The sequence below is a fragment of the Salvelinus fontinalis genome, chromosome 20, assembly GCF_029448725.1.
Source record: "Salvelinus fontinalis isolate EN_2023a chromosome 20, ASM2944872v1, whole genome shotgun sequence".
NCBI classification, from domain to species: domain Eukaryota; kingdom Metazoa; phylum Chordata; class Actinopteri; order Salmoniformes; family Salmonidae; genus Salvelinus; species Salvelinus fontinalis.
This window is the reverse complement of record NC_074684.1, coordinates 36,446,892-36,461,797: the sequence shown is the minus strand read 5'-3', so window position 1 is coordinate 36,461,797 and position 14,906 is coordinate 36,446,892.

Here is a 14,906-nt window from a genome sequence, read left to right as displayed (position 1 = left end):
TCAGACCAGTATGTAGAGGATCTAGTTTCAGACCAGGATGTAGGGGATCTAGTTTCAGACCAGTATGTAGGGGATCTAGTTTCAGACCAGTATGTAGGGGATCTAGTTTCAGACCAGTACATCAGGGATCTAGTTTCAGACCAGTATGTAGGGGGATCTAGTTTCAGACCAGTATGTAGGGGATCTAGTTTCAGACCATTTTGTATGGGGATCTAGTTTCAGACCAGTATGTAGGGGATCTAGTTTCAGACCAGTATGTAGGGGATCTAGTTTCAGAACAGTATGTAAGGGGATCTAGTTTCAGACCAGTATGTAGGGGATTTGGTTTCAGACCAGTACATCAGGGATCTAGTTTCAGACCAGTATGTAGGGGATCTAGTTTCAGACCACTATGTAGGGGATCTAGTTTCAGACCAGTATGTAGGGGATCTAGTTTCAGACCAGTATGTAGGGGATCTAGTTTCAGACCAGTATGTAAGGGGGATCTAGTTTCTGACCAGTATGTAGGGAATCTCGTTTCTGACCAGTATGCAGGGATCTAATTTCTGACCAGTATGCAGGGATCTAATTTCTGACCAGTGTGTAGGGGATCTAGTTTCAGACCAGTATGTAGAGGATCTATTTTCAGACCAGTATGCAGGGATCTAGTTTCAGACCAGTATGTAGGGGATCTAGTTTCAGACCAGTATGTAGAGGATCTATTTTCAGACCAGTATGCAGGGATCTAGTTTCAGACCAGTATGTAGGGGGATCTAGTTTCAGACCAGTATGTAGGGGATCTAGTTTCAGACCAGTATGTAGAGGATCTATTTTCAGACCAGTATGCAGGGATCTAGTTTCAGACCAGTATGTAGGGGATCTAGTTTCAGACCAGTATGTAAGGGGATCTAGTTTCAGACCAGTATGTAGGGGATCTAGTTTCAGACCAGTATGTAGAGGATCTATTTTCAGACCAGTATGCAGGGATCTAGTTTCAGACCAGTATGTAGGGGATCTAGTTTCAGACCAGTATGTAGGGGATCTCGTTCCAGACCAGTATGTAGGGGATCTCGTTTCAGACCAGTATGTAGGGGGATCTAGTTCCAGACCAGTATGTAGGGGATCTAGTTTCTGACCAGTAGGTAGGGGATCTCGTTTCAGACCAGTATGTAGGGGGATGTAGTTTCAGACCAGTATGTAGAGGATCTAGTTTCAGACCAGTATGTAGGGGATCTAGTTTCAGACCAGTATGTAGGGGATCTAGTTTCAGACCAGTATGTAGGGGATCTAGTTTCAGACCAGTACATCAGGGATCTAGTTTCAGACCAGTATGTAGGGGATCTAGTTTCAGACCACTATGTAGGGGATCTAGTTTCAGACCAGTATGTAGGGGATCTAGTTTCAGACCAGTATGTAGGGGATCTAGTTTCAGACAAGTATGTAGGGCGATCTAGTTTCTGACCAGTATGTAGGGAATCTCGTTTCTGACCAGTATGCAGGGATCTAATTTCTGACCAGTATGCAGGGTTCTAATTTCTGACCAGTATGTAGGGGGATCTAGTTTCAGACCAGTATGTAGGGGATCTAGTTTCAGACCAGTATGTAGAGGATCTATTTTCAGACCAGTATGCAGGGATCTAGTTTCAGACCAGTATGTAGGGGATCTAGTTTCAGACCAGTATGTAGGGGATCTCGTTCCAGACCAGTATGTAGGGGATCTCGTTTCAGACCAGTATGTAGGGGGATCTAGTTCCAGACCAGTATGTAGGGGGATCTAGTTCCAGACCAGTATGTAGGGGATCTAGTTTCTGACCAGTATGTAGGGGATCTCGTTTCAGACCAGTATGTAGGGGGATCTAGTTTCAGACCAGTATGTAGGGGATCTAGTTTCAGACCAGTATGTAGTGAATCTAGTTTCAGACCAGTATGTAGGGGGATCTAGTTTCAGACCAGTATGTAGGGGATCTAGTTTCAGACCAGTATGTAGAGGATCTAGATTCAGACCAGTATGTAGGGGATCTAGTTTCAGACCAGTATGTAGGGGGATCTAGTTTCAGACCAGTATGTAGGGGATCTAGTTTCAGACCAGTATGTAGAGGATCTAGTTTCAGACCAGTATGTAGGGGATCTAGTTTCAGACCAGTATGTAGGGGATCTAGTTTCAGACCAGTATGTAGGGGATCTAGTTTCAGACCAGTATGTAGAGGATCTGGTTTCAGACCAGTATGTAGGGGATCTAGTTTCAGACCAGTATGTAGAGGATCTAGTTTCAGACCAGTATGTAGGGGGATCTAGTTTCAGACCAGTATGTAGAGGATCTAGTTTCAGACCAGTATGTAGGGGATCTAGTTTCAGACCAGTATGTAGGGATCTAGTTTCAGACCAGTATGTAGAGGATCTAGTTTCAGACCAGTATGTAGAGGATCTAGTTTCAGACCATTATGTAGGGGATCTAGTTTCAGACCAGTATGTAGAGGATCTAGTTTCAGACCAGTATGTAGGGGGATCTAGTTTCAGACCAGTATGTAGAGGATCTAGTTTCAGACCAGGATGTAGGGGATCTAGTTTCAGACCAGTATGTAGGGGATCTAGTTTCAGACCAGTATGTAGGGGATCTAGTTTCAGACCAGTACATCAGGGATCTAGTTTCAGACCAGTATGTAGGGGATCTAGTTTCAGACCACTATGTAGGGGATCTAGTTTCAGACCAGTATGTAGGGGATCTAGTTTCAGACCAGTATGTAGGGGCTCTAGTTTCAGACAAGTATGTAGGGGGATCTAGTTTCTGACCAGTATGTAGGGAATCTCGTTTCTGACCAGTATGCAGGGATCTAATTTCTGACCAGTATGCAGGGTTCTAATTTCTGACCAGTATGTAGGGGGATCTAGTTTCAGACCAGTATGTAGGGGATCTAGTTTCAGACCAGTATGTAGAGGATCTATTTTCAGACCAGTATGCAGGGATCTAGTTTCAGACCAGTATGTAGGGGATCTAGTTTCAGACCAGTATGTAAGGGATCTCGTTTCAGACCAGTATGTAGGGGATTTGGTTTCAGACCAGTACATCAGGGATCTAGTTTCAGACCAGTATGTAGGGGATCTAGTTTCAGACCACTATGTAGGGGATCTAGTTTCAGACCAGTATGTAGGGGATCTAGTTTCAGACCAGTATGTAGGGGATCTAGTTTCAGACCAGTATGTAAGGGGGATCTAGTTTCTGACCAGTATGTAGGGAATCTCGTTTCTGACCAGTATGCAGGGATCTAATTTCTGACCAGTATGCAGGGATCTAATTTCTGACCAGTGTGTAGGGGATCTAGTTTCAGACCAGTATGTAGAGGATCTATTTTCAGACCAGTATGCAGGGATCTAGTTTCAGACCAGTATGTAGGGGATCTAGTTTCAGACCAGTATGTAGAGGATCTATTTTCAGACCAGTATGCAGGGATCTAGTTTCAGACCAGTATGTAGGGGGATCTAGTTTCAGACCAGTATGTAGGGGATCTAGTTTCAGACCAGTATGTAGAGGATCTATTTTCAGACCAGTATGCAGGGATCTAGTTTCAGACCAGTATGTAGGGGATCTAGTTTCAGACCAGTATGTAAGGGGATCTAGTTTCAGACCAGTATGTAGGGGATCTAGTTTCAGACCAGTATGTAGAGGATCTATTTTCAGACCAGTATGCAGGGATCTAGTTTCAGACCAGTATGTAGGGGATCTAGTTTCAGACCAGTATGTAGGGGATCTCGTTCCAGACCAGTATGTAGGGGATCTCGTTTCAGACCAGTATGTAGGGGGATCTAGTTCCAGACCAGTATGTAGGGGATCTAGTTTCTGACCAGTAGGTAGGGGATCTCGTTTCAGACCAGTATGTAGGGGGATCTAGTTTCAGACCAGTATGTAGAGGATCTAGTTTCAGACCAGTATGTAGGGGATCTAGTTTCAGACCAGTATGTAGGGGATCTAGTTTCAGACCAGTATGTAGGGGATCTAGTTTCAGACCAGTACATCAGGGATCTAGTTTCAGACCAGTATGTAGGGGATCTAGTTTCAGACCACTATGTAGGGGATCTAGTTTCAGACCAGTATGTAGGGGATCTAGTTTCAGACCAGTATGTAGGGGATCTAGTTTCAGACAAGTATGTAGGGGGATCTAGTTTCTGACCAGTATGTAGGGAATCTCGTTTCTGACCAGTATGCAGGGATCTAATTTCTGACCAGTATGCAGGGTTCTAATTTCTGACCAGTATGTAGGGGGATCTAGTTTCAGACCAGTATGTAGGGGATCTAGTTTCAGACCAGTATGTAGAGGATCTATTTTCAGACCAGTATGCAGGGATCTAGTTTCAGACCAGTATGTAGGGGATCTAGTTTCAGACCAGTATGTAGGGGATCTCGTTCCAGACCAGTATGTAGGGGATCTCGTTTCAGACCAGTATGTAGGGGGATCTAGTTCCAGACCAGTATGTAGGGGGATCTAGTTCCAGACCAGTATGTAGGGGATCTAGTTTCTGACCAGTATGTAGGGGATCTCGTTTCAGACCAGTATGTAGGGGGATCTAGTTTCAGACCAGTATGTAGGGGATCTAGTTTCAGACCAGTATGTAGTGAATCTAGTTTCAGACCAGTATGTAGGGGGATCTAGTTTCAGACCAGTATGTAGGGGATCTAGTTTCAGACCAGTATGTAGAGGATCTAGATTCAGACCAGTATGTAGGGGATCTAGTTTCAGACCAGTATGTAGGGGGATCTAGTTTCAGACCAGTATGTAGGGGATCTAGTTTCAGACCAGTATGTAGAGGATCTAGTTTCAGACCAGTATGTAGGGGATCTAGTTTCAGACCAGTATGTAGGGGATCTAGTTTCAGACCAGTATGTAGGGGATCTAGTTTCAGACCAGTATGTAGAGGATCTGGTTTCAGACCAGTATGTAGGGGATCTAGTTTCAGACCAGTATGTAGAGGATCTAGTTTCAGACCAGTATGTAGGGGGATCTAGTTTCAGACCAGTATGTAGAGGATCTAGTTTCAGACCAGTATGTAGGGGATCTAGTTTCAGACCAGTATGTAGGGGATCTAGTTTCAGACCAGTATGTAGAGGATCTAGTTTCAGACCAGTATGTAGAGGATCTAGTTTCAGACCAGTATGTAGGGGATCTAGTTTCAGACCAGTATGTAGAGGATCTAGTTTCAGACCAGTATGTAGGGGGATCTAGTTTCAGACCAGTATGTAGAGGATCTAGTTTCAGACCAGGATGTAGGGGATCTAGTTTCAGACCAGTATGTAGGGGATCTAGTTTCAGACCAGTATGTAGGGGATCTAGTTTCAGACCAGTACATCAGGGATCTAGTTTCAGACCAGTATGTAGGGGATCTAGTTTCAGACCACTATGTAGGGGATCTAGTTTCAGACCAGTATGTAGGGGATCTAGCTTCAGACCAGTATGTAGGGGCTCTAGTTTCAGACAAGTATGTAGGGGGATCTAGTTTCTGACCAGTATGTAGGGAATCTCGTTTCTGACCAGTATGCAGGGATCTAATTTCTGACCAGTATGCAGGGTTCTAATTTCTGACCAGTATGTAGGGGGATCTAGTTTCAGACCAGTATGTAGGGGATCTAGTTTCAGACCAGTATGTAGAGGATCTATTTTCAGACCAGTATGCAGGGATCTATTTTCAGACCAGTATGTAGGGGATCTAGTTTCAGACCAGTATGTAAGGGATCTCGTTTCAGACCAGTATGTAGGGGGATCTAGTTCCAGACCAGTATGTAGGGGATCTAGTTTCTGACCAGTATGTAGGGGATCTCGTTTCAGACCAGTATGTAGGGGGATCTAGTTTCAGACCATTTACATTTACATTTACATTTAAGTCATTTAGCAGACGCTCTTATCCAGAGCGACTTACAAATTGGTGCATTCACCTAATGACATCCAGTGGAACAGCCACTTTACAATAGTGCATCTAGATCTTTTAAGGGGGGGGGGGGGCAGAAGGATTGCTTTATCCTATCCTAGGTATTCCTTGAAGAGGTGGGGTTTCAGGTGTCTCCGGAAGGTGGTGATTGACTCCGCTGTCCTGGCGTCGTGAGGGGGTTTGTTCCACCATTGGGGTGCCAGAGCAGCGAACAGTTTTGACTGGGCTGAGCGGGAACTGTACTTCCTCAGTGGTAGGGAGGCGAGCAGGCCAGAGGTGGATGAACGCAGTGCCCTTGTTTGGGTGTAGGGCCTGATCAGAGCCTGAAGGTACTGAGGTGCCGTTCCCCTCACAGCTCCGTAGGCAAGCACCATGGTCTTGTAGCGGATGCGAGCTTCAACTGGAAGCCAGTGGAGAGAGCGGAGGAGCGGGGTGACGTGAGAGAACTTGGGAAGGTTGAACACCAGACGGGCTGCGGCGTTCTGGATGAGTTGTAGGGGTTTAATGGCACAGGCAGGGAGCCCAGCCAACAGCGAGTTGCAGTAATCCAGGCGGGAGATGACAAGTGCCTGGATTAGGACCTGCGCCGCTTCCTGTGTGAGGCAGGGTCGTACTCTGCGGATGTTGTAGAGCATGAACCTACAGGAACGGGCCACCGCCTTGATGTTGGTGGAGAACGACAGGGTGTTGTCCAGGATCACGCCAAGGTTCTTAGCGCTCTGGGAGGAGGACACAATGGAGTTGTCAACCGTGATGGCGAGATCATGGAACGGACAGTCCTTCCCCGGGAGGAAGAGCAGCTCCGTCTTGCCGAGGTTCAGCTTGAGGTGGTGATCCGTCATCCACGCTGATATGTCTGCCAGACATGCAGAGATGCGATTCGCCACCTGGTCATCAGAAGGGGGAAAGGAGAAGATTAATTGTGTGTCGTCTGCATAGCAATGATAGGAGAGACCATGTGAGGTTATGACAGAGCCAAGTGACTTGGTGTATAGCGAGAATAGGAGAGGGCCTAGAACAGAGCCCTGGGGGACACCAGTGGTGAGAGCGCGTGGTGAGGAGACAGATTCTCGCCACGCCACCTGGTAGGAGCGACCTGTCAGGTAGGACGTAATCCAAGCGTGGGCCGCGCCGGAGATGCCCAACTCGGAGAGGGTGGAGAGGAGGATCTGATGGTTCACAGTATCGAAGGCAGCCGATAGGTCTAGAAGGATGAGAGCAGAGGAGAGAGAGTTAGCTTTAGCAGTGCGGAGCGCCTCCGTGATACAGAGAAGAGCAGTCTCAGTTGAGTGACTAGTCTTGAAACCTGACTGATTTGGATCAAGAAGGTCATTCTGAGAGAGATAGCAGGAGAGCTGGCCAAGGACGGCAGGTTCAAGAGTTTTGGAGAGAAAAGAAAGAAGGGATACTGGTATGTAGTTGTTGACATCGGAGGGATCGAGTGTAGGTTTTTTCAGAAGGGGTGCAACTCTCGCTCTCTTGAAGACGGAAGGGACGTAGCCAGCGGTCAAGGATGAGTTGATGAGCGAGGTGAGGTAAGGTAGAAGGTCTCCGGAAATGGTCTGGAGAAGAGAGGAGGGGATAGGGTCAAGCGGGCAGGTTGTTGGGCGGCCAGCCGTCACAAGACGCGAGATTTCATCTGGAGAGAGAGGGGAGAAAGAGGTCAAAGCACAGGGTTGGGCAGTGTGAGCAGAACCAGCGGTGTCGTTTGACTTAGCAAACGAGGATCGGATGTCGTCGACCTTCTTTTCAAAATGGTTGACGAAGTCGTCTGCAGAGAGGGAGGAGGGGGGGGGGGGGAGGATTCAGGAGGGAGGAGAAGGTGGCAAAGAGCTTCCTAGGGTTAGAGGCAGATGCTTGGAATTTAGAGTGGTAGAAAGTGGCTTTAGCAGCAGAGACAGAAGAGGAAAATGTAGAGAGGAGGGAGTGAAAGGATGCCAGGTCCGCAGGGAGGCGAGTTTTCCTCCATTTCCGCTCGGCTGCCCGGAGCCCTGTTCTGTGAGCTCGCAATGAGTCGTCGAGCCACGGAGCGGGAGGGGAGGACCGAGCCGGCCTGGAGGATAGGGGACATAGAGAGTCAAAGGATGCAGAAAGGGAGGAGAGGAGGGTTGAGGAGGCAGAATCAGGAGATAGGTTGGAGAAGGTTTGGGCAGAGAGAAGAGATGATAGGATGGAAGAGGAGAGAGTAGCGGGGGAGAGAGAGCGGAGGTTGGGACGGCGCGATACCATCCGAGTAGGGGCAGTGTGGGAAGTGTTGGATGAGAGCGAGAGGGAAAAGGATACAAGGTAGTGGTCGGAGACTTGGAGGGGAGTTGCAATGAGGTTAGTGGAAGAACAGCATCTAGTAAAGATGAGGTCAAGCGTACTGCCTGCCTTGTGAGTAGGGGGGGAAGGTGAGAGGGTGAGGTCAAAAGAGGAGAGGAGTGGAAAGAAGGAGGCAGAGAGGAATGAGTCAAAGGTAGACATGGGGAGGTTAAAGTCACCCAGAACTGTGAGAGGTGAGCCGTCCTCAGGAAAGGAGCTTATCAAGGCATCAAGCTCATTGATGAACTCTCCAAGGGAACCTGGAGGGCGATAAATGATAAGGATGTTAAGCTTGAAAGGGCTGGTAACTGTGACAGCATGGAATTCAAAGGAGGCGATAGACAGATGGGTAAGGGGAGAAAGAGAGAATGACCACTTGGGAGAGATGAGGATCCCGGTGCCACCACCCCGCTGACCAGAAGGTCTCGGGGTGTGCGAGAACACGTGGGCAGACGAAGAGAGAGCAGTAGGAGTAGCAGTGTTATCTGTGGTGAGCCATGTTTCCGTCAGTGCCAAGAAGTCGAGGGACTGGAGGGACGCATAGGCTGAGATGAGCTCTGCCTTGTTGGCCGCAGATCGGCAGTTCCAGAGGCTACCGGAGACCTGGAACTCCACGTGGGTCGTGCGGGCTGGGACCACCAGGTTAGGGTGGGCGCGGCCACGCGGTGTGAAGCGTTTGTATGGTCTGTGCAGAGAGGAGAGAACAGGGATAGACAGACACATAGTTGACAGGCTACAGAAGAGGCTACGCTAATGCAAAGGAGATTAGAATGACAAGTGGGCTACACGTCTCGAATGTTCAGAAAGTTAAGCTTACGTTGCAAAAAAATAAAAATAAAATACAAGATCTTATTGACTAAAATGATATAGTACTGCTGGCTGGTGAAGTAGCCTGGCTAGCAGTGGCTACGTTGTTGAAAGTGAAGCTGGCTAGGTAACCTCGACAATTTCACTAAATTTCTCTAAACTACACAATTATCATGGATACAAGGACAGCAAAGACAACTAGCTAACACTACGCTAATCAAGTCGTTCCGTTGTAATGTAAGTTTCTACAGTGCTGCTATTCGGTAGAAGTTGGCTAGCTAGCAGTGTTGGCTAGGTAGGAGGACGGCAGCGCGGCAGGCGAAAAATAGCTGGCTAGCTAACCGATAATTACTCAAAGCTACACAATTATCTTAGTTACAAAGATAGCAAAGAAAACCATGTAGCTAGCTAACACTACACAAGTCAAGTCGTTCCGTTGTAATGTAATCGTTTCTACAGTGCTGCTAATCGGTGGCTAGCTGGCTAGCTAGCAGGGTTGACTACGTTACGTTACGTTAGGGCGAGAATACCTGGCTAGCGAACCTCAGCGAACCTTGATAACTACACAATTATCACCGATACAAAGACGGCTATGTAGCCAGCTAAGTAGCTAGCTAAGATCGAACAAATACAAATCAAAGATAGCAAAGACAACTGTGTAGTCAGCCAACACTACACTGATCAAGTCGTTCCGTTGTAATGCACTCGTTTCTACAATGCTGCTATTCGGTGGCAAGCTGGCTAGCTAGCAGTGTTGGCTACGTTGCGTTACGTTAGGGCGAAAATAGCTGGCTGGCGAACCTCAATAACTACACAATTATGTTTGATGCAAAGACGGCTATGTAGCTAGCTAAGATCAAACAAATCAAACCGTTGTACTGTAATGAAAATGAAAATCAGACCGTTGTACTATAATGAAATGTAATGAAAAGTTATACTACTATTCGGTAGACGGTGGACGTTTGCTAGCTGCTGGGCAGATAGCAGTGTGGACTACGATAGGCGACGAAATACGATAATTACGCAATTATCTTTTATACACAGACGGCTAAGTAACTAGCTAAGAAGAAATTGCTAAGGTTAGACAAATTAAACCGTTGTACTATAATGAAATGTAATGAAATGTAATGAAAAGTTATACTACCTGCAGAGCGAATGCAAATGCGACCGCTCGCTCCAAACCGGATGTCAGTATATGTAGACCAGTATGTAGGGGATCTAGTTTCAGACCAGTATGTAGTGGATCTAGTTTCAGACCAGTATGTAGGGGGATCTAGTTTCAGACCAGTATGTAGGGGATCTAGTTTCAGACCAGTATGTAGGGGATCTAGTTTCAGACCAGTATGTAAGGGATCTAGTTTCAGACCAGTATGTAGGGGATCTAGTTTCAGACCAGTATGTAGGGGGATCTAGTTTCAGACCAGTATGTAGGGGATCTAGTTTCAGACCATTTTGTATGGGGATCTAGTTTCAGACTAGTATGTAGGGGATCTAGTTTCAGACCAGTATGTAGGGGATCTAGTTTCAGAACAGTATGTAAGGGGATCTAGTTTCAGACCAGTATGTAGGGGATTTGGTTTCAGACCAGTACATCAGGGATCTAGTTTCAGACCAGTATGTAGGGGATCTAGTTTCAGACCACTATGTAGGGGATCTAGTTTCAGACCAGTATGTAGGGGATCTAGTTTCAGACCAGTATGTAGGGGATCTAGTTTCAGACCAGTATGTAGAGGATCTATTTTCAGACCAGTATGCAGGGATCTAGTTTCAGACCAGTATGTAGGGGATCTAGTTTCAGACCAGTATGTAGGGGATCTCGTTTCAGACCAGTATGTAGGGGGATCTAGTTCCAGACCAGTATGTAGGGGATCTAGTTTCTGACCAGTATGTAGGGGATCTCGTTTCAGACCAGTATGTAGGGGGATCTAGTTTCAGACCAGTATGTAGGGGATCTAGTTTCAGACCAGTATGTAGTGGATCTAGTTTCAGACCAGTATGTAGGGGGATCTAGTTTCAGACCAGTATGTAGGGGATCTAGTTTCAGACCAGTATGTAGGGGATCTAGTTTCAGACCAGTATGTAAGGGATCTAGTTTCAGACCAGTATGTAGGGGATCTAGTTTCAGACCAGTATGTAGGGGGATCTAGTTTCAGACCAGTATGTAGGGGATCTAGTTTCAGACCAGTATGTAAGGGATCTAGTTTCAGACCAGTATGTAGGGGATCTAGTTTCAGACCAGTATGTAGGGGATCTAGTTTCAGACCAGTATGTAAGGGGATCTAGTTTCAGACCAGTATGTAGGGGATTTGGTTTCAGACCAGTACATCAGGGATCTAGTTTCAGACCAGTATGTAGGGGATCTAGTTTCAGACCACTATGTAGGGGATCTAGTTTCAGACCAGTATGTAGGGGATCTAGTTTCAGACCAGTATGTAGGGGATCTAGTTTCAGACCAGTATGTAAGGGGGATCTAGTTTCTGACCAGTATGTAGGGAATCTCGTTTCTGACCAGTATGCAGGGATCTAATTTCTGACCAGTATGCAGGGATCTAATTTCTGACCAGTGTGTAGGGGATCTAGTTTCAGACCAGTATGTAGAGGATCTATTTTCAGACCAGTATGCAGGGATCTAGTTTCAGACCAGTATGTAGGGGATCTAGTTTCAGACCAGTATGTAGAGGATCTATTTTCAGACCAGTATGCAGGGATCTAGTTTCAGACCAGTATGTAGGGGGATCTAGTTTCAGACCAGTATGTAGGGGATCTAGTTTCAGACCAGTATGTAGAGGATCTATTTTCAGACCAGTATGCAGGGATCTAGTTTCAGACCAGTATGTAGGGGATCTAGTTTCAGACCAGTATGTAGAGGATCTAGTTTCAGACCAGTATGTAGGGGATCTAGTTTCAGACCAGTATGTAGGGGATCTAGTTTCAGACCAGTATGTAGGGGATCTAGTTTCAGACTAGTATGTAGAGGATCTAGTTTCAGACCAGTATGTAGGGGATCTAGTTTCAGACCAGTATGTAGAGGATCTAGTTTCAGACCAGTATGTAGGGGGATCTAGTTTCAGACCAGTATGTAGAGGATCTTGTTTCAGACCAGTATGTAGGGGATCTAGTTTCAGACCAGTATGTAGGGGATCTAGTTTCAGACCAGTATGTAGGGGATCTAGTTTCAGACAAGTACATCAGGGATCTAGTTTCAGACCAGTATGTAGGGGATCTAGTTTCAGACCACTATGTAGGGGATCTAGTTTCAGACCAGTATGTAGGGGATCTAGTTTCAGACCAGTATGTAGGGGGATCTAGTTTCAGAACAGTATGTAAGGGGATCTAGTTTCAGACCAGTATGTAGGGGATTTGGTTTCAGACCAGTACATCAGGGATCTAGTTTCAGACCAGTATGTAGGGGATCTAGTTTCAGACCACTATGTAGGGGATCATAGTTTCAGACCAGTATGTAGAGGATCTATTTTCAGACCAGTATGCAGGGATCTAGTTTCAGATCAGTATGCAGGGTTCTAATTCTGACCAGTATGTAGGGGGATCTAGTTTCAGACCAGTATGTAGGGGATCTAGTTTCAGACCAGTATGTAGAGGATCTATTTTCAGACCAGTATGCAGGGATCTAGTTTCAGATCAGTATGTAGGGGATCTAGTTTCAGACCAGTATGTAAGGGATCTAGTTTCAGACCAGTATGTAGGGGATCTAGTTTCAGACCAGTATGTAGGGGGATCTAGTTTCAGACCAGTATGTAGGGGATCTAGTTTCAGACCATTTTGTATGGGGATCTAGTTTCAGACCAGTATGTAGGGGATCTAGTTTCAGACCAGTATGTAGGGGATCTAGTTTCAGAACAGTATGCAAGGGGATCTAGTTTCAGACCAGTATGTAGGGGATTTGGTTTCAGACCAGTACATCAGGGATCTAGTTTCAGACCAGTATGTAGGGGATCTAGTTTCAGACCACTATGTAGGGGATCTAGTTTCAGACCAGTATGTAGGGGATCTAGTTTCAGACCAGTATTTAGGGGATCTAGTTTCAGACCAGTATGTAAGGGGGATCTAGTTTCTGACCAGTATGTAGGGAATCTCGTTTCTGACCAATATGCAGGGATCTAATTTCTGACCAGTATGCAGGGATCTAATTTCTGACCAGTGTGTAGGGGATCTAGTTTCAGACCAGTATGTAGAGGATCTATTTTCAGACCACTATGTAAGGGATCTAGTTTCAGACCAGTATGTAGGGGATCTAGTTTCAGACCAGTATGTAGGGGGATCTAGTTTCAGACCAGTATGTAGGGGATCTAGTTTCAGACCATTTTGTATGGGGATCTAGTTTCAGACCAGTATGTAGGGGATCTAGTTTCAGACCAGTATGTAGGGGATCTAGTTTCAGAACAGTATGTAAGGGGATCTAGTTTCAGACCAGTATGTAGGGGATTTGGTTTCAGACCAGTACATCAGGGATCTAGTTTCAGACCAGTATGTAGGGGATCTAGTTTCAGACCAGTATGTAGGGGATCTAGTTTCAGACCAGTATGTAGGGGATCTAGTTTCAGACCAGTATTTAGGGGATCTAGTTTCAGACCAGTATGTAAGGGGGATCTAGTTTCTGACCAGTATGTAGGGAATCTCGTTTCTGACCAGTATGCAGGGATCTAATTTCTGACCAGTATGCAGGGATCTAATTTCTGACCAGTGTGTAGGGGATCTAGTTTCAGACCAGTATGTAGAGGATCTATTTTCAGACCAGTATGCAGGGATCTAGTTTCAGACCAGTATGTAGGGGATCTAGTTTCAGACCAGTATCTAGAGGATCTATTTTCAGACCAGTATGCAGGGATCTAGTTTCAGACCAGTATGTAGGGGATCTAGTTTCAGACCAGTATGTAGGGGATCTAGTTTCAGACCAGTATGTAGAGGATCTATTTTCAGACCAGTATGCAGGGATCTAGTTTCAGACCAGTATGTAGGGGACTAGTTTCAGACCAGTATGTAGGGGATCTCGTTCCAGACCAGTATGTAGGGGATCTCGTTTCAGACCAGTATGTAGGGGGATCTAGTTCCAGACCAGTATGTAGGGGATCTAGTTTCTGACCAGTATGTAGGGGATCTCGTTTCAGACCAGTATGTAGGGGGATCTAGTTTCAGACCAGTATGTAGGGGATCTAGTTTCAGACCAGTATGTAGGGGATCTAGTTTCAGACCAGTATGTAGGGGGATCTAGTTTCAGACCAGTATGTAGGGGTTCTAGTTTCAGACCAGTATGTAGAGGATCTAGTTCCAGACCAGTATGTAGGGGATCTAGTTTCAGACCAGTATGTAGGGGATCTAGTTTCAGACCAGTATGTAGGGGATCTAGTTTCAGACCAGTATGTAAGGGATCTAGTTTCAGACCAGTATGTAGGGGATCTAGTTTCAGACCAGTATGTAGGGGGATCTAGTTTCAGACCAGTATGTAGGGGATCTAGTTTCAGACCAGTATGTAGGGGATCTAGTTTCAGACCAGTATGTAGGGGATCTAGTTTCAGAACAGTATGTAAGGGGATCTAGTTTCAGACCAGTATGTAGGGGATTTGGTTTCAGACCAGTACATCAGGGATCTAGTTTCAGACCAGTATGTAGGGGATCTAGTTTCAGACCACTATGTAGGGGATCTAGTTTCAGACCAGTATGTAGGGGATCTAGTTTCAGACCAGTATGTAGGGGATCTAGTTTCAGACCAGTATGTAAGGGGGATCTAGTTTCTGACCAGTATGTAGGGAATCTCGTTTCTGACCAGTATGCAGGGATCTAATTTCTGACCAGTATGCAGGGATCTAATTTCTGACCAGTGTGTAGGGGATCTAGTTTCAGACCAGTATGTAGAGGATCTATTTTCAGACCAGTATGCAGGG